General features: G+C 42.6%; 1 protein-coding gene across 2 annotated transcripts in view; it reads right to left on the bottom strand.

Annotated features, from left to right (window-relative positions):
• FAM222B (family with sequence similarity 222 member B) overlaps positions 1-23,924 on the bottom strand; it is an 89,615-nt gene that overhangs the window by 44,829 nt on the left and 20,862 nt on the right. The window contains exons 1-2 of one of the 2 annotated variants that reach the window (XM_047756881.1): positions 16,865-17,242; positions 15,488-15,535 (exon numbers count right to left, since the gene is read on the bottom strand). The exons of the other annotated variant lie outside the window; for it this stretch is intronic. The gene's annotated coding sequence lies outside the window, so the exon portion shown is untranslated. Of the gene's footprint in view, positions 1-15,487; positions 15,536-16,864; positions 17,243-23,924 lie in introns of those variants that run through there. 2 annotated transcript variants of the gene reach the window in all.

Genomic DNA, 23,924 nt, shown 5'->3' on the forward strand with positions numbered 1-23,924 from the left:
ACGGGGAATTCTTTAGAAAGGTTCTAAAATAAATTATTTCCTAAAGGAGGTGCTATTAATGACCCTCCTTTCTTAGGGCCTGACATTCACTAACATCTCCATCAAGTTCATGTTCATATTTTAATAAGAGTTTTTCAAGATCCTTCCTTCTAAACACATATCCTGAACCTCAGCAAGTGCCACACAAACTCCTCTATGCTCTAAGAGAAAGCCATGTTATATCTTCTGGAGTGTAACAGGGTTTTGACACTTTTTCCTCCCACTATACAAAAAGTTTCAAATGACACCATAAGCTTTATCTCCAGACTTCCTGAAATATATTGGCTATAACTAGCTTCTCCATTTTCACACCAACAGCAGCTGTCAGGCAGGGTCTTGGTTATTCTACAGCAGAAAGGTTTTCAGTAACAATCAATGAAGAGCTCTGAAGCAGTACAAGGATGATGTTTCTCACTTATGTTTTCCTCTTTTTCCTATTTAGTGTGATCACGGAAGTTTTGGAGGAGGAACAACTGTCTCAAAGGAGCCATGAACTTTCTTCCCTACTTAAAGCAGACACTAACAAAAGTAGATTCTTTTTTTTTTTTTGTCTTTTTTGCTATTTCTTTGGGCTGCTCCCGCGGCATATGGAGGTTCCCAGGCTACAGGTTGAATCGGAGCTGTGGCCACCGGTCTACGCCAGAGCCATAGCAACGCAGGATCCGAGCCGCGTCTGCAACCTACACCACAGCTCACGGCAACGCCGGATCGTTAACCCACTGAGCAAGGGCAGGGACCGAACCCGCAACCTCATGGTTCCTAGTCGGATTCGTTAACCACTGCGCCACGACGGGAACTCCAAAAGTAGATTCTTAAAACGTACTGCCGGAGATCCTGTCATGGCTCAGCGGTTAACAAATCCGACTAGGAACCATGAAGTTGCGGGTTTGATCCCTGGCCTTGCTCAGTGGGTTAAGGATCCGGTGTTGCCGTGAGCTGTGATGTAGGTTGCAGACACGGCTCGGATCCCGAGTTGCCGTGGCTGTGGTGTAGGCTGGCGGCTGCAGCCAAAGAAATGGCAAAAAGACAAAAAAAACCAAACAAACATACTGCCATGGAGTTGCCGTCGTGGCTCAGTGGTAAGGACTAGTATCCATGAGGACTCAGGTTCGATCATGGGCCCTGCTGACTGGGTTAAGGATCTGGTGTTGCCGTATGCTGTGATGTAGGTTGCAGATATGGCTCAGATCTGGCATTGCTATGGCTGTCGCACAGGCTGGCAGCTGCAGCTCCAATTTGACCCCTGGCCTGGAAAATACCATATGCTGTGGGTGCGGCCCTTAAAAAAACAAAAACAAAAAACTTAAAAAAACAAAAACAGGAGTTCCCGTCGTGGTGCAGTGGTTAACGAATCCGACTAGGAACCATGAGGTTGCGGGTTCGGTCCCTGCCCTTGCTCAGTGGGTTAACGATCCGGCGTTGCCCTGAGCTGTGGTGTAGGTTGCAGACGCGGCTCGGATCCTGCGTTGCTGTGGCTCTGGCGTAGGCCAGTGGCTACAGCTCCGATTAGACCCCTAGCCTGGGAACCTCCATATGCTGCGGGAGCGGCCCAAGAAATAGCAAAAAAGACAAAAAAAAAACAAAAAACAAAAAGTCACTGCCATACTCCTTGGCCATATATTCTCAACAAAATTTTTATGCTGCCACATCCATGAAGATACCTAAGGAGATTCACAGCCCTTGGGAAGAAAGCCTAGCAACAAAGGACACTAAGGTGAACAACAACATCCAAAAGGAAAGCAGCAGCAAGTGACCTGGAGATCTAGGAACAGCCCCAGCTGGAATCCACTTGAGTCTTTTTGTATTAAAGAGATAAAATTTTGCTTACAAGCCCATTTACCTTTCAGAGTAACCATCAAATAACAAAAGAGAAAGGGAAATAGCAAAGGGACTTCATCATATTTAGAGAAAATACAAACTATGTTCTTTTCCTTCTTCCTTCTTTCTCTACCTTAGCAAGGATTGTTCCTGGAGATATTATGCAACTTTCTATTAAAAAATCACATACCGGAGTTCCCGATGTGGCGCAGTGGAAATGAATCCAACAAGGAACCACGAGGTTTGGGGTTCCATCCCTGGCCTCGCTCAGTGGGTTAAGGATCCAGTGTTGCAGTGAGCTGTGGTGTAGGTCGCAGACACGGCTCGGATCCCGCATTGCTGTGGCTGTGGTGTAGGCCAGGAGCTGTAGCTCTGATTCGACCCTTAGCCTGGGAACCTCCATGTGCTGGGGGAGCGGCCCCAGAAGAGGCAAAAAGACAAAAAAAAAAAAAATCCCATACCAAAATTTCTATATCAGCTAAAGAAACACATCCTCGGTGTCTTACTGATTTTAAAAGGACTCCAAACAAAAGTTTTCTTTTGGCAACATTGATGGACCTAGACATTATGATATTAAGTGAAGTCAGTCAGAAAGAGTAAGACAAATACCATATGATATCACTTATATGTGGAATCTAAAATATGACACAAATGGATGAAACAGAAACAGACTCACAAGCATAGAGAACACACTGATGGTTGCCAAGGGGGAGGGCGGATGGGGGAGGGATGGACTGGAAATTTGGGATTAACAGGTGCAAACTATTATATACAGAATGGATAAAACAAGGTCCTACTGTATAGCACAGGGAACTTATTCAATATCCTATGATAGGAGTTCCCATCGTGGCTCTGTGGTTAACAAATCCAACTAGGAACCATGAGGTTTCGGGTTCGATCCCTGGCCTTGCTCAGTGGGTTAAGGATCTGGCGTTGCCGTGAGCTGTGGTGCAGGTTGCAGACATGGCTCGGATCCTGCGTTGCTGTGGCTCTGGAGTAGGCTGGCAGCTACAGCTCCCCATTCAACCCCTAGCCTGAGAACCTCCATATGCCGCAGGAGCGGCCCTAGAAATAGCAGAAAGACCAAAAAAAAAAAAAAAAATCCTATGACAAACCATAATGGAAAAGAATATGAAAAAGAAAAAATATATGTGTGTGTAACTGAACCATTTTGCTGTACAGCATAAATTAACACAACACTATAAGTCAACTATACTCCAATTTTATTTTATGTATTTAATTTTGGCCACACTTGCAGCATATGGAAGTTTCTGGGCTAGAGATCAAACCTGAGCCATAGCAGCGACCTAAGCCATGGCAGTGACAACAATGGATCCTTAACCCACTGAGCTACCAGAGAACTCCAACTGTATATACTTCAATTAAAAAACAAAGTTTTCTTTTGTACTTTGAAGAGACTTTCCAAAGCAAGCGGAAGACTAAACTGAACCTTGCCAATTACTATAATCTTATAATAGGCACATGTTGCTCTGAATGACATTTAGTTCCATTTCAGTCTATTCTCCCATGATAAGGAGCAATGCACTCAAGGGTATAATCTCGAAATATAAAAAGCCATTAAGGCTACTCCTAATAGATTCTTTTAAAATATGACCCTATACAACTCTTCAAAAGAAGGACAGTATATTTTAATTGTGAGATGTATTTTTACAATGTTTTGACCTCCTATCTAAAAAAGGTGTGGAAAAAGAAGTAACTGCAGTGGAGGGAAGGAGTGGAATGTGTCACTCTGGTTATTAAAATGCATCAAGTCCATACTTCAGCCTTAGGGTAACTGCAGCCAAAAAAACTGACTTGCAAGTAATTATCACCCCCTATCTGCAATAAAAGTTAATTGGACATAATTGAACTAACGCCCTAGTCAGAGGGAAGCTGCAACTGGCGAAGAGCCCACTCCTCCTGCTTCTTCAATCTGCACATGAAACAGCTAATGATAATTTGTGGACAAACAAGAAATTGCTCTCATGGCTTCCCCACTGCAAATCACTCAGCAATTTCAGCTAATGCCCAGGCATGTTGGGTCAGGAGAAAAATCATTAACCAAAGCTTCCTTTGATAAAAAAGATGAATTTTAACAATAACCAAGCCCATTTAGGCTGACAGTTGCTGAGAATTGTTAAATTTCTCCTGGATGCCCTACGTAAAAGCCTGATCTCCACACCCTAGTTCTATGCACAAGATGTGCCCTGTGCCACTAGCATGTGGTGGCAAGAAGAGGCATGATGTAAGGCCAGTTGCTACAGTTACACAAATAATTTATCTTCTTGTAAGAGAATCCGAGGTAATCTCATTTTTAGGCAGGCAAAAGCCATTGCTGATCTGCTTCAGTAGCAAAGATTAAATTAAAAGACTTTGGAGTTGATAGATTTCTGCTGCTTAACTCACTTGCCTTCAATTCTGGACAAAAACAGTGCCCTGGAATTAGTACAAATTCTGCTTTTCAACTCTGTCTACAGCTCAAGGGGACTAAGACTTCTAGGCATATTATAGAGGCTTACTCTGTTTTATATTAGGGGGGAATTGTGGTTTTATATGTCTACAGTGACCTATAAAGTGGGCAATAACCTCCTAAGGTGACAGAAAGTAAAACAAAAGCTGGGACAAAGTGCTACCTCTGCTTATTTTTTCTTAGGTGGCCTGGGCTTTATCCTGGCAAGGAAGTGGCTAGATAAATTAATGCAATCAGAATCTTCCCCAAAGAAGCTGATGGACCACATGACCATTTGGTACACTTTTTTCTTTTTTTTGTCTTTTTAGATCCTTACCTGCAGCATTTGGAAGTTCTCAGGCTAGGGGTCGACTGGGAGCTGCAGCTGCCAGCCTATACCACAGCCACAGCAACATGGGATCCAAGTTGTGTCTGTGACCTATACCACAGCTCAAGGCAACAGTGGATCCTTAACCCACTGAGCAAGGCCAGGGATCAAACCCTTGACCTCATGGGTGCTAGTCAGATTTGTTTCCACTGATCCACAACAGGAACTCCTACACTTTTCAATAAAAGTTATTTTGGAGGGTTGTAGTCTATTTCCTCTAGTCATTTGGAGTTCTCTGGTGGCTCAGGAGGTTAATGATCCAGTGTGGTCACTGCTGTGGCGACAGTTTGATCTCTGGCCTAGGAATTTTCACATGCCTCAGGTGTGCCCCCATCCCAAATACAAAACTTTTTTTTTGGATTTTGTCTTTTTGGGGCCCCACCCATGGCATATGGAGATTTCCAGGTCAGGGGTCAAATCGGAGCTGTAGCTGCTGGCCACAGCCACAGCCACAACCACGCCAGATCTGAGCTGAGACTGCAACCTACACCACAGCTCACAGCAACACCAGATCCTTAACCCATTGAGAGAGGCCAGGGATCGAACCCGCAACCTCATGGTTCCTACTTGGATTCGCTTAAACTGCACCACAACGGGAACTCCTACAACACGTTCTGATGTGCTATATGGAAAAGCCTAGGAATAGCTCAGCTAGGATATAAAAAAGAAAGGGATCTAGAAACTGTAGTATGGATAGTAAAGTGAAACAAATGTTTAACATGAAAACACTTAGTAGGAACATCATTCTTTCACTCACTTAACACCTATGATGCACCAGGCACTATGGTTACAGTAGGACTATCTATGGATTAGGAATACCGGTATGACCAACAAAATTCCTGGTGAGATGTGTGATTATTGTGGTTATTTAACAATACATAAAAATATCTAATCATTGTGTTGTACACATGAACCTAACATAATATTGTTTATCAATTATACCCCAGGAAAGGAAAAAAGAAAGGAACAGAGGGAGGGAGGAAAGAAAGGAGGAAAACAGGGTTGTTTGAAAATCCAAAAAACGAAGAAAAACACATCAAGGAAACAATGATTTGAAAGAAGGAAGAAAACAACATGGGTCATTGAAGGCTGAGCAAGAATTTACCAGATTAGGAAGGGTAGGCCACTCTAGGCAGAGAAAACGAGCATAATGAAAGGCATGCAGTTATAAAACTAAATGGCATGTTTGGGGAACCACAAGCGGTCTAGTATGGAAAGCAGTGCATTGGGTGTATGTGCTAAACCTGGAGATGAGCTTGATGTATTAAATTACGATGAGGCTTATATTTTATCCTAGAAAGATAGAATAGCAAATTAAAAATAAATCAGAAGAGGAGTTCCCACTGTGGCACAAAAGGATTGGAGACATCTCTGCAGCACCAGGATGCAGGTTCTATTCCCAGCTCAGCACAGTAGGTTAAAGGAGCTGGCATTGTTGCAGCTGCAGCTTGGATCTGATCCCTGGCCTAGGAGCTTCATGTGTCAAGGGACGGCCGGGGGGGGGGGGCGGGGACAGAAGGAGCCCCAACATCCCAATATCTTATAGACTAACTGTAGTTATTAAATGAAATTATAAAGTGCTCAGCGCAATGCCTATGCTCAATGACAGCAGTTTTGTTGTTGTTTTTCTCTTTTGGCCACCTGTGGCATATGGAGTTCCCCAGCTCCAAGCTGTGCCAGGCAGGGAATAGAACCTGCATCCTGGCAGTACAGAGATACTGCCAAACCTGTTGTGCCACAGCAGAACTCCGGTGTTTTTAACTATTATTAGCTAATGTCAGACTTTATCCTGAAGCCATGGGGCGATAGGAAAAGGTTTTAAGGAGAGTAACATGACCAGACGTCTATTTTAAATAAATCTGCTGGAAGTGTGAAAGAGACGGAAGATGGCAGAAGTCAGTTTGAGTGGCTGTACAGTGATTTCAAGGTGAGAGATGATGAAGACCTCAAATAAAGCTGTCATAAGATGGCTGTCACACAAAGGCGAAAGCTTTACCTCTGAGCTCCAGAGATCAAAAATAGGTCAAAGAGTCCCCACTGTGGTGCAGTGGGTTAAGGATCCAGTGTTGTCATTGCTGTTGCTCAGGCCACTGCTGTGGCCCAAGTTCAATCCCTGGCCTAAGAACTTCCACATACCACAGGTGCAGCCAAAACAAAACAAAACAAAAAGAAGTTTATTTTCAGTACCTAAGAATTTGTACTAGACAACCACTAAAACCAACTTCCAGATGCTGAGATTCTAAATCACTTTAAAAGGTGAGTTTTTTTTTTTTTTATTTGGTTTGGGGTTTGGGGAGTTGTTTTTGGTTTTTTAATTTTATGGCCAAACCCAATGCACATGGAAGTTCCTGGGCCAGGGACTGAATCCGAGCCACAGCTGCAGCAACACTAGACCACTAGACCATTTAACCTCTATAGTGACCCAACCCACTATAGTCAGATTCTTAACTCACTGCACCACAGCAGGAACTCCAAAGGTGGTTTTATAAAATCAGTAACAACTGTTCACATCTGTAGAGAGCTTTACAATTTTTTTTTGGTCTTTTCACCTTTTCTAGGGCCGCCTCCCGCAGCATATGGAGGTTCCCAGGCTAGGGGTCTAATGGGAGCTGTAGCCACCGGCCTACGCCACAGTCATATCAACACAGGATCCGAGCCTTGTCTTCAACCTACACCACAGTTCAACATGGCAACGCCAGACCCTTAACCCACTGAGCAAGGCCAGGGATTGAACCCGTGACCTCATGGTTCCTAGTTGGATTCGTTTAACCACTGAGCCACGATGGGAACTCCGTGAGCTTTATAATTTTCAAAGTGCTTTCACAGTGATTCTCTCACTTATTTTCCCAAATGCCCTATGAGATAGTCCAGGCATGGAGTGCCCGTCGTGGCTCAGTGGTTAACGAATCCGACTAGGAACCATGAGGTTGCAGGTTCAATCCCTGGCCTCGCTCAGTGGGTTAAGGATCTGGCATTGCCGTGAGCTGTGGTGTAGTTCGCAGACATGGCTTGGACCCTGAGTTGCTATGGCTCTGGTGTAGGCCGGCGGCTGTAGCTCCGATTCGACCCCTAGCCTGGGAACCTACATATGCCGAGGGAGTGGCCCTAGAAAAGGCAAAAAAAAAAAAAAAAAAAGACATGCAGTTGTCAATGGTGCCATTTTCACAGATAAAGAAATTAGGAAAAGGTAGTAAGTGCCTAGATTACAACCAGATTTACTGACTCCTGGCCCTGGGTTCTTTCCATTCTCACCATTGCCTCCAACATGTTGCCAGTGTTGAAAACCCACTCTGAGAAACCATCCCTCTTTGGTCACTTGTTTCAGTGTTTATTCTCAAAATCAGCAAATCCTTCTGCATGTCTTATTTTTGTTGTTCAGAAGCTTCAGCCTATTCCTTTGCCCTCTTCAATGTGAATAAGGACCGAGTTCCCGTCATGGCTCAGCGGAAACGAATCTGACCAGTATCCATGCGGACACAGGTTTGAACCATGGCCTTACTCTGTGGGTTAAGTATCCAGCGTTGCTATGAGCTGTGGTGTAGGTCGAAAAAGCAGCTCAGATTCTGTGGTGCTGTGGCTGTGGTGTAGGTCGAAAAAGCAGCTCAGATTCTGTGGTGCTGTGGCTGTGGTGTAGGCCGGCAGCTGCAGCTCCAATTCAACTCCTAGCCTGGGAACCTTCATGTGCCAAGGGTAAGGCCCTAAAAAGACCAAAAAAAAAAAAAAAGGTAAGGGCCAGTCATCTATCTCTATATAATGTTCCTTCGCATTTGTATACTATAAAATGTCTGTCATTTCTCTAGAGAATTATTTCATATAAATAATATTTATAGGAAAAAACTCAAGGAAATGGGTTCAATTGAGTTTTTCCTATAAATATTATTTCCATTAAACTAGTTAAATAATTTGATCCCTAATTTAGTATTATCTCCAGGAAGACAATATTCTCTTCCCATCACTCCAATTCTAATCCCCAGCTTTCTATTAAAGAGTACCTCCTCCAATTAATTCACATCAACATTGCTGTGGCTATGGTGTAGGCCAGCAGCTGCAGCTCCAATCTGACCCCTACCCTGGGAACTTCCATATGTTGTGGGTGCTGCCCTAAAAAGACAACAATAACAAAACCAAACAGGGGTTCCCTGGTGCCTTAGCAGGTTAAGGATCCAGCACTGACACTGCTGTGGCTCTGGTTACAGCTATGGCTTGGGTTTAATCCCTGGCCTGAGAACTTCTGCATGCTGTGAGTGCGGCCAAAAAAAAAACCCAAACCAAAACAAAGCAGTGTAAAGAGATGAGGAGGAACAGATGGAGCAGGAATTTTATTATTTATTTATTATTTTTGGCCGTGGCATGCAGTGGCTTGATGTGGGATCTCAGATCCCAGACCAGGGACTGAACCCAGGCTGCAGCAGTGAAAGTGCCAAGTCCTAACCACTGGACCACCAGGCAACTCCCAGCAATTTTAAATAGCATAGTCATCGAGTGGTCCTCACTGAGAAACCATAGTTTCTCCATGGTTTATCTGCTAATTTCAGTGCAAGGCAGCAATACAGCTTTTAATTACATAACAGATCTTTTTTTAGCGATTAAACTATAACTAACAGTTTCCCCCCACCTCATTTCAAGTTTAACTCTTAGGCACTTGCACATTTAATAAAAACAATTTATCAACTTTTTTTTTCCTTTTTCATCTGCACCCACCGCATATGGAAGTTCCCAGGCTGGGGATTGAATTCGAGCCTCAACTGCAAGCTACAACTTACACCACAGCTGCTGCAACGCTGGCTGCCAGATCCTTAACCCACTGTGCCACAGCAGAAACTCCTCATTGCTTTGAAGAATGAATTTTTCTGTAATGCTGAAATACTCTTTAAGAAATAATGCGACAACAAAAAGAAAAGAAAAAACGCAACAAAGTAATACAAGCCTGCCAGCAGACAACCAAAAACTGGTGGATGCAACTTTGACTTTAATAAAGACCAGCATTCTGGGAGTTCCCTGGTGGTCTAGTGGTTAGGACGAGGCACAGTCCAGGTCTGATCCCTGGTCTGGGAACTGAGATCCCACATCAAGGTGCTGCATGCTGTGTCCAAAAAAAAAAAAAAAAAAAAGGCTAGCATTTCCCTGCTTGAGCAATAGTTCTTTCTTAACTAGCTGTGGGGAGCTGAAAGATGAGCAGATGTGGATAGACAGGGGGATGGAGAGAGTTGGTAGAAATAGAATTTTAAAGAGTTACAAAATTGGTGTGTAGGCTGAAGTGGCATCAGCCTCTCACTTATAGGTGCACTAAGGAACAATCTCCCCAGAACATACTATGAATGATAAGAACATCACATTTCAGTTGGGACATTTGTTCAACTTGGAGAAGAGGCAAAAATTAAAATATAGCTTGCTGAAAAAGTAACTTGTTCCAACATATTTTGCCACAGACTATGGAAACAGGCAAAGTACTTTTTTAAAAGGAAAGGTTCCTTTCGTCTTTCTGGGGAAACGTCCTAACACAGTATCACACTCCAATCACACCATACCTCACAGGGATTGAACGACACCTAAATACAAAAATCCTTGGTAAAGCACTTTAGATGAATGCAGAGTAACAACTGGCAGGACAGGTTAGAACCAAGATACAGATTCTTCATTAATCCACTCGTTTCCACTTTCTGTTGAGTAAAAGAGGTTCTGGAAGAATAAGATAAGCAAAAGCCAAACCAGTACCTTCACAGCTCCAAATTTAATGTCTTCACAATAGAAAAACCACTTCCAGTGGATACAGAAGGCCTATTCAGGAACCCAGGAAATGTGACTTTTCCACTGACAGACTGTGCCTGGGATGAGGTACCTTTAACTTCCCATAGTTTTGATATCTCTTTCCTTTCAAAAAAGATTAAGTCGTATCCTTTACATAGATGGTGATAAGTGAAATACCAATGTAGAAGTACTTTAAGCTTTTGGAAGGAAAGAAAAAATTTAAGTTGTGACTAATAATGCTTATTATGATTCTCCTCTGAAGCCACAGGGATGCTGTATAAATCATTTCAACTCTCCAAGTGGCATAAAATCTGATTTTCACTCAGATCAGCAACTGATCCTCAAAACCACTTTGCTGAGTGCCAAGAATTAGTGATTGGTTATGAAACCTTGGGCCTTCTATTTATCTATTTTCTTTTCTGGCTGCTCTGTAGCATATGTAGTTCCTGAGCCAGGGATCAGATCTGAACTGCAGTTGCAACCTACGCCACAGCTGCAGCAACACCGGACCCTTTAACCTACTGTTCGGGGCTGGGATTGAATCTGTGTCCTGGTGCTGTGATCCTCCTGCATGCAAGAGTGGGAACTACTATATACTACTTTTGAAGATTAAGACACTAAGTATAACCCAAGCTGGTAGCAATCTCATCTATATTTACCTCTTGAATGATAAAGAAAACAAATTTTTAATCAGGTTGTTCAGCTGGAAAATCCCACTTAAAAAGCAGAGGAAGTTACTGCTTAAAAATGTGGCCTAGGAATATCTTTGTATTTTACCTGTATACACTTTGCCTGTTCACCTTTCTGCATGAATAATCAAAAACTGCTTTATTTCCGATCAGGAGAATAAGTATCTTAACTAGATAAAGAGTTCTGCCTGTTTCAGCCAGGCTTAAACATACCAAACTCAGTCCATGACTAAATTTGATCTAATCAGCCCAATGGTCCAGGCCACTAAACCCCCCGCCGGGATCCATTAGCACTATATATAAAACTTCAACCTGGCCTTAACCATTATATCTTTTTTATTCCTTCAACACCTCATCTTGAAAATTCCTCCTGCTCTTGACTGACAATGGCATCTCATTCTCCGGATTCTCTTCACAACTAGTGAAATAAGAAAACAGCTTCTCCGAGTAGACGATAGGGATCCTGAGAGGAGTTCTTGGAGAAAAGAATTAAACATATTAGAAATTCAGAGAAGGGAAGAATTCAGAGACCTTGGCTCTGGGTCTGGCTTCACTACCAAATCACTTTCTAGGACATTTTGGGGCAGTAGTTTTTCCCACCTCAGGGAAATTCCGAGGCTGCTAAAGACTGCTTATTTAAATCACTGGATGAAAACTAATCCAAAATTAGGAGTTCCCGTCGTGGCTCAGTGGTTAACGAATCTGACTAGGAACCATGAGGTTACGGGTTCGATCCCTGGCATTGCTCAGTGGGTTAAGGATCTGGCATTGCCATGAGCTGTGGTGCAGGTCACAGACACAGCTCAGATCCTGTGTTGCTGTGGCTGTGACGTAGGCCGGCAGCTACAACTCCGATTAGACCCGTAGCCTGGGAACCTCCATACGCCGAGGGAGTGGCCCTAGAAATGGCAAAAAGGCAAAAAAAAAAAAAAAACTGATCCAATATTAAAAATATTTATGTTACTACTGGAAATGATTCTTGGGCTAAAGGAACTCTTGCCTTAAACTTTCTGTGAATTGTTACATAATTATACTCTACAGCTCCATATTTAATTTCAAGGTATAATGCGTACTCGAGGTACCAAATAATCCTTTAAACCAGGCTCAGGTTCTCTCTTCCATTATTATATAAATACACACACACATATAAAGATAATGAAATCTCTAATTAAGCAAAATTCTAAGATCTGGCCAAACAAAAGGCCAGTATTCAGAGAATGCTAACACAGAGAACAAAGTTGGGGAGGGAGCAAAGGCCTGGATTCTAAAAAATAAATGACCTATCTGGGTGTTTGGCTTAAAAAACAAAACAAAAAGATGGATTAAAAGTTTGTATCTAAAAGGCAACTCTACTTTGAATGGCTCTAACAATCCCATAATAAGTGCAGTATCAAACAGTCAGGGTAATTAATTCAGTGGACTCTTTCCCTTTCACTGCCAGATTGAAGAGCTCTGAGGATAATCTCCCTCACTCTCTCAGGGCTCAGTTGGAAGATTCATTATTTATGCCCTCAATTGTTTACTCTGTCCTATTTTTCCAACCATCCAGGCCCAAGGGCAGTGTTAGCACTGGCCTGTTTCCAAAATGAACTGTGTTAGTTCACTGCCTTAGTAGTTACAAACCAAAGATAATCAAACAGTCATATCTTAATACTGGAGAACAACTCCATCCTACCACTTGATCCAAGAGAGAAGTTAATGACAATGCTGACCCAGGTGACCAAAAGCTAAGTTATTTTAGATGGATAAAATGAGACACATAAGTCATTCTAGTCTTTTTTTTTTTTTTTTTTTTTTTTTAGCCTCAGAGCAACACATATGCACACCCAACAGGATTCTTAAAGGGCAGTATCATTAGAAAGACAGCTCTGGCCCTCACCAAGAGCAGACCTGCAAACTATTAAGGATTAAACTGATTGAGATGCACTTTGCCTAGCAACCATTCATCAAGAAGAGTTCAGTAACTCACCAGCAATCAATTCCAAGTCCTTATCTGAGCCATAAACAGATAACAGACTCCACCAAGTCCTCTATCCTCTGGATTCAGACAGCAAACAACTTCTTCAAAAGATTCAGCCTCCAAGTGTCAACCTTTGCGGGAGAGAGGTGTGCTTAAACACACATAAAATTCGGTCTCAGACACCTGACTGACAAAGCTGAATAGCTAAAAACTATCACCAGCCACATCTCCATATGAATGCATTCATTGTCTCTAAGTAAGTCTCTCGCACTGCAGCATTCCCCAGGTCTTTTTGCCTCTAATATTTTCTCACCTTGAGCAAGCTTTTCCCAATTCCAAACCTGACAACACTCAGGCTCATTATCATGAAAATTAAACAATGCCAAGGGTCCAATCTTTTCCTTCACCTTCTCAAGGGGACCATTTTAGACTTCTGATGCAAATGGAGGATTGGGCTAGAGTCTCCCTTTAGAACATAGGGCCCTTTTTCTTAACACATTCTAAACTATGACGCACAGAAATAAGCAGGATGGATAAAAACAGATCGCTAAAGAAAATTAAACCAGAGAATTTAACCTCAACAGCACCACGTCCCCCAACCTGAGAGATTATGGAAAGTCATGGCTTCACATAATTGTTTTCTTGAAGAGGACCAAATCTGAATTTCCATTCTCCTTAAATGATATTTGGAGATCAGTATAGATGCACACCTATGATTAGTTCTATACATAGTCTTTTGTCTCCTGGGGAAAATTCTATGGGGAAATCACTGCACTGTGCAAAATACATATACACAAATCAGTCAAGAAAAGAGAAATATAAGAGCATTAAGTGACCAAAGTGTAATATAACTTTATAAAGCTGTATTAACTGCTCACTCATGAGCAGACAAAGAAAAAAACACCTAGATATCAAATAGGAAGACAACTTGTTTTTTGGTAAAAGCAAGTTGAAGCGGTATATGCTTTCACACGGCCTTCATGTGGATTCTGTCATTCCTGAGCTTACTATATTACATAGTTTAGATGTCAAAGTGCATTTCATTTTACACACGAGCTAGCTGTCAAGGCTTCCAAGTTTTTTGTTTTTTTTTTGTCTTTTTGTTGTTGTTGTTGCTATTTCTTGGGCTGCTCCCGAGGCATATGGAGGTTCCCAGGCTAGGGGTCTAATCGGAGCTGTAGCCACCGGCCTACGCCAGAGCCACAGCAACGCAGGATCCGAGCCGCGTCTGCAACCTACACCACAGCTCACGGCAACGCCGGATCCTTAACCCACTGAGCAAGGGCAGGGACCGAACTCGCAACCTCATGGTTCCTGGTCGGATTCGTCAACCACTGCGCCACGACAGGAACTCCCAAAGTCATTTTTAACAGTTTATTCTCAGTAATGAGCTAGGTAAGACAATATCTAGGGAAGAGATCCTCTTTGCCTCTCAATTTGAACATGATTCGTGGAGTCTTAAGGGATAAATGGATAAAAAACTAAAAACCCAAAATCTAACAAAGGTTTTACTCTGACTCTACTTTTTGCACAATTCTCTATTAGGCTTCTTGAGATTTTTTTTTTCTTTTTAAAGTATGTTCCATGATTCCTAGTAAGTTTCCACAACTGAGATGGTTACCTATCCCATCATTTCAATTCTCAGCATATGGAGTTCCCAGACCAGGGATCTGGTCCCAGCCGAAACACACTGCAGCTGTGGCAATGGTGAATCCCTAATCCACTGTGCCAGGCTGGGAATGGAACCTATGGCCCAGCACTCCAAAGAAAATGCCACCCATCCTGTTGCACAGCAAGAACTCCCCTATTCTTTATAATACTTGCTTTTCCCCCAAACTACTCCTTATTGGTTAAGGATCCAATAAATCAATGCAAAGAAAAAACACAAATCCTGCTTAAACTGTAAAACAACTCCAGTGTATCAATTGTCTTCAAAACTGACCTCCAATTAAAACAATCTCTGGAACCTGAACCCGATTACAAGCATGAATTCTCAATCACCTCAATTAATATTCACCAATGTGCTGGAGGGAAGAAGAGAGATGGACTGGGAGTTTGGGGGTAGTAGACGCAAACTATTACATTTAGAATGAATGGACAATGAGGTCTTTCTGTACAGCACAGGGAACTATATCCAATCTTCTAGGATAGACCATTCTAGAAAAGAATGTTTAAAAAAAAATAATATATGATATAGTGAAATATATAGATCACTTTGCAATACATTAGAAATGAACACAACACTGTAAATCAAATATAATTTAAAAAAATAATTAAAGAGTTTACAGTGAAATGAATGGATAAGTATTTTGTTATTTACTACTACAAACTAAGGTAAGATGTGATTAGTGGTAGAGGTGAACACTGAATATAAAAGTAGTAATTAAATTGCTTACTCTTAAAAGAGGCAGTGTATTATTTCCATCGCAAAACTGCACCCTGAACTGTAAACGGCAATAGGAGAAAGTCAAAGTGAAACAAATTTTTCAGAGCAACAGATGAAAAAGACAAAATATTTTGTATTACTTGGAAATATACTGAAACATAATAATTAGCAGCTTGGACATAACATATACTTAAATGTAGTAGATGCATAAAGTAGATGATTGCAGTAAGTGACTTTCTGTACTCTTATTCTACTCACTGACATATATCCCCCATACATACACACACACACACACACACACACACACACACCCCAAAGCGCTTCCAAAAAATTGATATTCATCCTTTCTGGCACTTTAGCTCTTTGCTAATCAACATTAAGATAAAGCTGGTCTAAACACTTTTGGTGAAGGTACCCAGTTAAAGCAGGTTTACCATGAACACATCCCTTCAACATACACACAGATTACACACCCTTTCTATTGAAATTTTTGGATTTTCTATCTTCAATTGAAAACATTCCTCTCAATTAAAAACCTATAAAGAGGTTTCTGATTTTGGCTGAAGATGAGCTCTGTCCTTCAGAAAGAAGGGATCCATAAGTTGCAGAAGCAAACAAACTCAAAAGATAAATATAAACGGTAATGATACAGCCACCCAAAGGGGGAGGCTTTAAAAACAATTTAAACAAAATGCATCTGGATTTGTTTCATTTCTGATGACAGAAACTTATCCCTCTGAGAACCTATGAATAAGAAATATACAGATGGAGAATATACATAGGAGTTTTAAGTTTCAGTAACAGCAAGGTAAGTTTGCTTGCTCTAGCTAGGTTTCTCCAACAGGTCAGAGTACTACACAAAGCCCGTGATACTGTACTTGGGGAGACTTGAGCAGAGTTAATCGCTAACAACTATCAGGATTTCCTTTAACCACCATTTGACGGGGGCTGATCCGTCTTTCTACTAGCACCTCCTTCCTGCTCAGACTGTTTTTGCTGATTAAGGCAGTCCCAAGTAGGAAAATGGTGAAAACAGCCTTAATGGACACAGATGCAGTACAGTTCCAAAACCTACTCCTATCTTATGCTTTTTTTTTTTTTTTCCGGTTTACTGCATCATAGGTCACACAAGAAAGGGCTCTTCTTTTCTTCTCTGCTCATTTTACTATGCGACCAACATCGACACATTAGGAAAAAGATATGAGTCCTGAATCTGCTTACCCTGCTGCAGGGGTGAGATGAAGGGAGGGAAAGAAGAATGAAGGGTAGAATTAGAAAATCAAAATCAACTGATTAGATGTGGAGCTCTTACTTCTCATTCCATTTCCCCTTTTCTCACAAGGTTAAGTCCGCTGAAGTCGGGGTTGGTCAGAAAAAGCACACACACCTTGAGCCCTGGAAGGGAGGTGAGGTTCGCTCTGCAGCGCTCGGTGGGGCTCTGGGCTCCGCCCCGCCCTCCTGGGGCAGCTCAGCCCTCCTCGCCCCAGCCCCAAGAGGATGGAGGAGAAGGGGTTTTTAGCGGTCTAGGCAGGGGGAGGGGGAGGCGGCTGCTCCGGGTGCCAGGCTCTCTGAGCGCTGCACTCCGCGGTGCGCCGACACCCCCTCCCCCAGCCGGCGGCCGCTCGCTCCCCTTCGCCGCCGGAAGCCAGCCCCGCCCCCTCAACTCCATCCCGGCCCTCCAGGAGCCCCCTTCAGTCCGCACAGCCAATAGCGAGCCAGGGAGCCAGCAGAGCGACTCACCAAGCAGCCAACTGGGGAGGCCCACTGGGAGGTCAGCCGCCCGGGATAGGCCAGCTACCCGCGGCCCCGGCCCCAGCACGGCTCCTCTTTGTTAGAGCTGCCCCCCTCTCCCCAGGCCCCCACCCCAAAGCCGGGTGCCCAGCATCCAGCAGCTGGGTCAGGTGATGCCGCGCCCTTTCTCCCACTTCTCCGCCCTCGCTCTGCCTGGGTACTAGGAGTGACCCCCACTGAGGCGGTACCTCCCAGAGTGCCTAAGACTTCCAGAGAATAGCCATTCGAGACACCTGACAGTAAAATGATGCTCCCAGGCCTCTCTGCCTCGCCCTTCTTTTCTCAGACTAATCAACTGCGCTCCCTCATACCGTACATAGATTTAGGTGTGCATATTAGATCAGCTACACACATCAATCCGCCCTGTCTGAAACTCCTGCTTCCCATGAAAAGGGAAATTGGTGGACTGAACCAAATCTGCACACCCCCCCCACGCACACAGTTGGCTCCAACCCAGCTCAAATACAAGACATCTACACCCAATTAAACCCAAGCTAACCACTCCCTTAACAGGTTGCAGTACAATTATAGGAAGCAAACTTCTAGGTCTCCTTCAAGCCATAAGCCTAATTAGAAAACACTCAGCAACCATCAGGCCACCAGGAAACTGGCAGGTTACATCAACACTTCAATCATTAATGCCAACGTTAGGGGCATAACACTGCTGGGATGGAATATACTAAAGATTATACAATATTTTCTTAGGATGGTGGTGCAGTATAAGAGGGTCATTAAAGAAAAACAAAGTGGATGGGAGTTCTCGCTGTGGATCAGCAGCTAAGAACCTGACTACTATCTATGAGGTTCCAGGTTCGATCCCTGGTCCCTCTCAGGGGGTTAAGGATCTGGCATGGCCTGAGCTGAGGTGTTAAGCAGCAGGCGCGGTTCAGATCTGGCATGGCTGTGACTGTGATGTAGGCCAGCAGCTGTACCTCTGACTGGACCCCTAGCCTGGGAACCTCCGTATGCTGTGAAGTTCAGCCCTTTAAAAAAAAAAAAAAAAAGTGTAGAGGAGAAAGGCAAGTTACTACCAATATTGCCATTTGTGTTCAGAGTTCTCGAAACTAAAGTTAAATGCCAACATCACACTCTACAATCCCACTTAGTTCCCAAGCACAAATACAATTTTTTTTTTTTTTGGTCTTTTTGCCTTTTCCAGGGCCGCTCCCACAGCATATGGAGGTTCCCAGGCTAGGAGTCTAATTGGAGCTGTAGTCACTGGCCTGTGCCAGAGCCACAGCAACGAGGGATCCGAGCCACCTCTGCAACCTACACCACAGCTCACAGCAACGCTGGATCTTTAACCCACTGAGCAAGGCCAGGAATCGAACCCACAACCTCATGGTTCCTAGTCAGATTCATTAACTGCTGCACCACAACAGGAACTCCAAGCAACCACAAATACAAAATTTTTAAAAAGTAAAACACTTTAGGAGTTCCCGTCGTGGCGCAGTGGTTAATGAATCCGACTAGGAACCATGAGGTGGAGGGTTCGGTCCCTGCCCTTGCTCAGTGGGTTAACGATCCGCGTTGCCGTGAGCTGTGGTGTAGGTTGCAGACGCGGCTCGGATCCTGCGTTGCTGTGGCTCTGGCGTAGGCCGGTGGCTACAGCTCCGATTCAACCCCTAGCCTGGGAACCTCCATATGCCGAGGGAGCGGCCCAAGAAATAGCAACAACAACAACAATAACGACAACAACAACAACAAAAATAAAAATAAAATAAATAAAACACTTTAAAATTAAGCAGACTTTTCTTATATGAAGCTCAAAGTATGTATGTATTTGTGTGTGTGTGTATCCTCAGTGTTCTGGCAAGTTCGAAAAGGAGCTGTGTGATATGCTCATTTATGAGCCATCTCTTTTTTCTAACCCAAATTAAAAAGTTTAGGCTTAAAGAGATTTATAGAGGAACTTCTTTGACATCTCATAGAACTCTTTTAGATTCCAGATTAAAAGAAACAAATGCGGAAAAAAAATTTTATTTTAAAATCTGCCCAAAAAAGTCTCCCAGATCAGCTAGTGGACAAGTCCAGTCCCTCCCCAAATTCACCTGACCAAAAACAAAAACCCCAAAAGCACAAAAGCAATTAACAACTCTTCACATCATTTAGCAATTCTCTGGCGTTTTCCATATTAAAATAACTAAACAATACTTCGAGATGATTACTTAAAATAGATAAACTAGAGTTCCCTGGAGGCTTAATATTTACGAATCTGACATTGTCACTGCTGTGGCCCAGGTTGCTGCTATGGTACGGGTTTGATCCCTGGCCTGGGAACTTCGGCACACCATAAGTGTGGCCGAAAAAATTTGTAATTTTCTTAAATAAATAAAAATAAAACAGCTGACCTAAAAGCTGGTCTTTTTTTTTTTTTTTTCTTTGCCACATCCACAACATGTATAAGTTTCCAGATCAAACCTGGGCCACAGCAGCAACAATGAGACAATGATGAATCCTCAACTCAGAGGCCATCAGGGAACTATTTTTTTTTTTTAACAGCCGCACCTGCGGCACATGGATGTTCCCAGGCTAGGCTAGGGGTCGAATCAGAGCTGCAGCTGAGGCCAACACCACAGCAACACCAGATCTAAGATGCATTTGGGACCTACGACTCAGCTTGTGGCAATGCCAGATCCTTAACCCAGTGAGTGAGGCTAGGGATTGAACCCGCATCCTCATGGATACTAGCAAGGTTCATTAACCACTGAGCCACGACGGGAACTCCAGGGAATTCCTTTTACTTATTTTTTTAATTAAATTTTTAAAAAGATATGAAAACATAAACACATCATCTCTCAGAAAGAGAAGAAAAAGATCAATGGGTTGGACTGAAAACTAGGTAACATTTTTCTAGTCTGATCACTGCTTGCACTTCAATATTTCTTGAGTACTCTATTTTGCAAAATTCCCAGAACAAAGGCTTTGCTTTTGTTTGTTTTAAGGGCCCCACCCATAGCATACAGAAATTCTCAAGCTAGGGGTCGAATTGGAGCTACAGCTGCTAGCCTATGCTACAGCCACAGCAACATAGGTTCTGACCAGGTTCTGTGATCTATGCCACAGCTTGTGGCAACGGATCTTTAAGTCACTGAGCAAGGCCAGGTATCGAACCCACATTCTCATGGATACCAGCCAGATTCATTTCCACTACACCACAATAGGAACTCCAAAACACAGGCTCTGATGAGAAACTTTATCCCTAGACTTAAAGAGAACAGATCTGGGGAGTTCCCCAGTGGCTCAGTGGGTTAAGGACCTGGCATTGTCACTGTAGCAGCTCTAGTCACAGCTGTGGCACTGGTTCGATCCCTGTTCCAGGAACTTCCACATGCCATAGACAGGGCCAAAAATAAAAACAACAACAGTTCTGAAAAAACAAGTGTGAAAGCTAAGGGAAAAAAAGACAATACTTTGACTTTTTTTTTTTTGTCTTTTGTCTTTTCTTTTTTTAGGGCTGAACCCAGGGAATATGGAGGTTCCCAGGCTAGGGGTCCAATCAGAGCTACAACTACCGGCCTATGCCCCAGCCACAACAATGCCAGATCCAAGCTGTGTTTGCAACCTACACCACAACTCATGGGAATGCTGGATCCTTAACCCACTAAGCAAGGCCAGGGATAAAACCCTCGTCTTCATGGATCTTAGTTGGGTTCGTCAACCACTGAGCCACGACGGGAACTCCTATTATTTCAATGTAGAAAGATATTAACTTTTTTTAAGAAAAAAACTGGCTGCACTTTCTCTTTCAGACACTAGAGGGAAATGTAAAATCCATTCACAATTTCTTTGGGAATTCAATTTATTCATTCATTCACTCACATCACCACATATTTATTGTATTCCTACATACTAGGAACTCTATTAGACCCCAGAGACAAAAAGAGGAATAAGCTTCAGTTTCTGTTTTTAAGGTACTTAGTCTACTTAGGCCAGTTTAAAGAAAAAGCGCAAACTACAAAAAAGAAGGCACATGAGAATCAAACCTCAACTTGTGAAAGACTGGATTTGGGACAGGGCAGTTTGGCAGAGGGAGAATAAACATGCCCACCTAACAATTCATACTAGAAAAAGTAGCTTATCCAAACTGGCTTATTCTCTTATTACAATCTTACCACCTTAATCTAAATGGAAATACCTATGCTTAGAAGGTATCTTTAAACTGTTATCTATAGGAAGTAGAGGAATGAGGCATTAATGTGTCCAGAGATTTGCTAAAATATCTAGTTGCTTACCTTTCAAAATCAATTATACACAATTTAAAAAGCATGAAGGCAACAGACAGAATTGGAGTAAAGGCTGCTTCCATGATAATAAAAATTCTCATTTGAAATCAGGACAGAAGTTCCCACTGTGGTGTAGTGGGATAAGGATCCAACTGCAGCAGCTCAGGTCACTGCAGTGGCACGGATTCAATCCTGAGCCCAGCACAGGGGGTTAAGGATCTAGTGTTGCTGCAGCTGCAGCTCGGATTCAATCCCTGGCCTGGGAACTTCCATATGGAGTGTGTATGGCCAAAAAAAAAACCCCAAAAAATCAGGATAAATTACACTATACCCCCCTGAAAAGAGTATGTTAAAAATAAATAAATGTGCTCTGCCTTATACAAATTAAGTTTCCCAAGTTAGGAAGTATTCTGATAATTTGCTTCCACCAATTCATCTGAAAAGCCTCGGTAAAGAGACATCTTAGCTGGCAAATCATTTCCACATCTAAGTAATTCAAGCCTACATAGGACAGATTAAGACTTTAACTGATAAAGCAGAAATAAAGCTCAAAGTCACCAAAAGGGCAATGGAAACATTTGTGTGGTGTATTTTCCCCCAATCCTCAAAATGACTGTCACATCTTTTGCTATGGTTCAAAATGTTTGGATTGTGTGTGTTGGGGTAGCGAGTTGGAGAGAAGGGACAAGTTGTTAGTTTTTCATACTGATGGAGTAGCAGCACATGGTAGAAAAAGTAAAAGCCAACATCCTCAAAGTTTCACACACATATACAAAATGAGACAGCAAACTTGTGAATCAAGCATGATTTGGCATCTTTAAATGTAGAGCCAATTCTCTTCTAGTGCCAAAGCCAATGGTTTCTCCTGTAGATAAATGGCACAGTTCCTGAAAAAGCCCTGGACGCTGTTTCCCCACAATCCTATAATCTGTCAGAAGACAGAAAACAAAAAGAAGGCTCTGCCAGCCAGAAAAAGCAAATTATAACCAACACAGAGCCAACACTTTACTTCAGACAGAAGGAGCTTTTCTATGCATCTTTGGAAGGAGAAAGACAAAAGCAGCTTACTACTACTCAAAGAACCAAGGCAAACATTTTAACCAAATTCTATCTCGGATAAGCATTTGATAATAATAACCTGCTTTCTCACTTCTTATACACAGCCTCAAAGAATATTTGCAACACTTATGATAAAGAATTGGCCACAAAACACAAAGAATTTTTACAAGTCAATAAGAAAAAGAAACAACTAAAAGGGAAAATCTCAAAGGGCACTGGAGTTCCCTTCTGGCACAGTGGGTTAAGGATCCAGCATTGTCACTGCAGTGGCTTCCGTTGCTACTGTGGTGTGGATTTGATTTCTAGCCCCAGAACGTCTCCCCCCCAACTCCACCCCCCAAAAAATCAGAGGGCATGAATTAGTAGTCACAGAAGTATACAAAGTCAAATATTACATATACTCCATATTGTTAGGAAGTGGTGGAAAGTGCCTTCTCCATATGGTCTCAAAGGTATTTTGACTTGATAGAATACTACCAACTGAAAGCTTCCAGAATAAAAAAAGTTGGAGACAAGGTGCCTAAAATCATCACGTTGCACATTTTAAATATCTTACAATTTTATAAGTCAATTATACCTTTTTTTTGTCTTTTTCTTGGGCCGATCCCGTGGCATATGGAGGTTCCCAGGCTAGGGGTCGAATTGAAGCCATATCCGCCAGCCTACCCCAGAGCCACAGAAACTCAGGATCCGAGCCGCGTCGGCAACGCCGGATCCTTAACCCACTGAGCAAGGCCCAGGGATTGAATCTGCAACCTCATGGTTCCTAGTCGGATTCATTAACCACTGAGCCACGGGAACTCCCTAGTCAATTATACCTTAATAAAGCTGGAAAAAAGACACATTCCTAAAAACATACAAGATAAAAGCTTTGTGAAGTATCTACTCTGGGAAAGAAACTATTAAGTAGAATGGATACAGGTCAACTGCAAATCAAATCCAACTAAGAGAATTTAAGATGAACCTTTACCAATGAACATAAAACAACTGAGGTCAATCTCTGAATCTACAATGAGCAAGGTAGATGACGGAAGAAAACAGAGAACCTAAATACAACCAGAAAAGGAAAACACCTCCAAGAAAAAAAGCTTATTCAACTGTCTTTGCTTTGGAAGCAGACCATTCAGCAACCCCTTTTCCAATCACCAAATGTGAAAATAAAGCAAATAATGCATGAGTGCAGCAAATACAAGTACAGTCTTCCCATCAAAGAGGAAAAGAAACCTAAGCCTTTTACTTGCTCTTTATACAAAGAGGTAATGGATTGTGGAACTCAAATTCCAGAAAAGAGATTCAATTCCGACCTATGTAAAGCTAAGAACTTCATGTCACTTTGTTCTAAAATTAGCAATACACAGATCCCCACTGAAA

This window comes from Phacochoerus africanus, chromosome 14 (genome assembly GCF_016906955.1).
Source record: "Phacochoerus africanus isolate WHEZ1 chromosome 14, ROS_Pafr_v1, whole genome shotgun sequence".
NCBI lineage: Eukaryota > Metazoa > Chordata > Mammalia > Artiodactyla > Suidae > Phacochoerus > Phacochoerus africanus.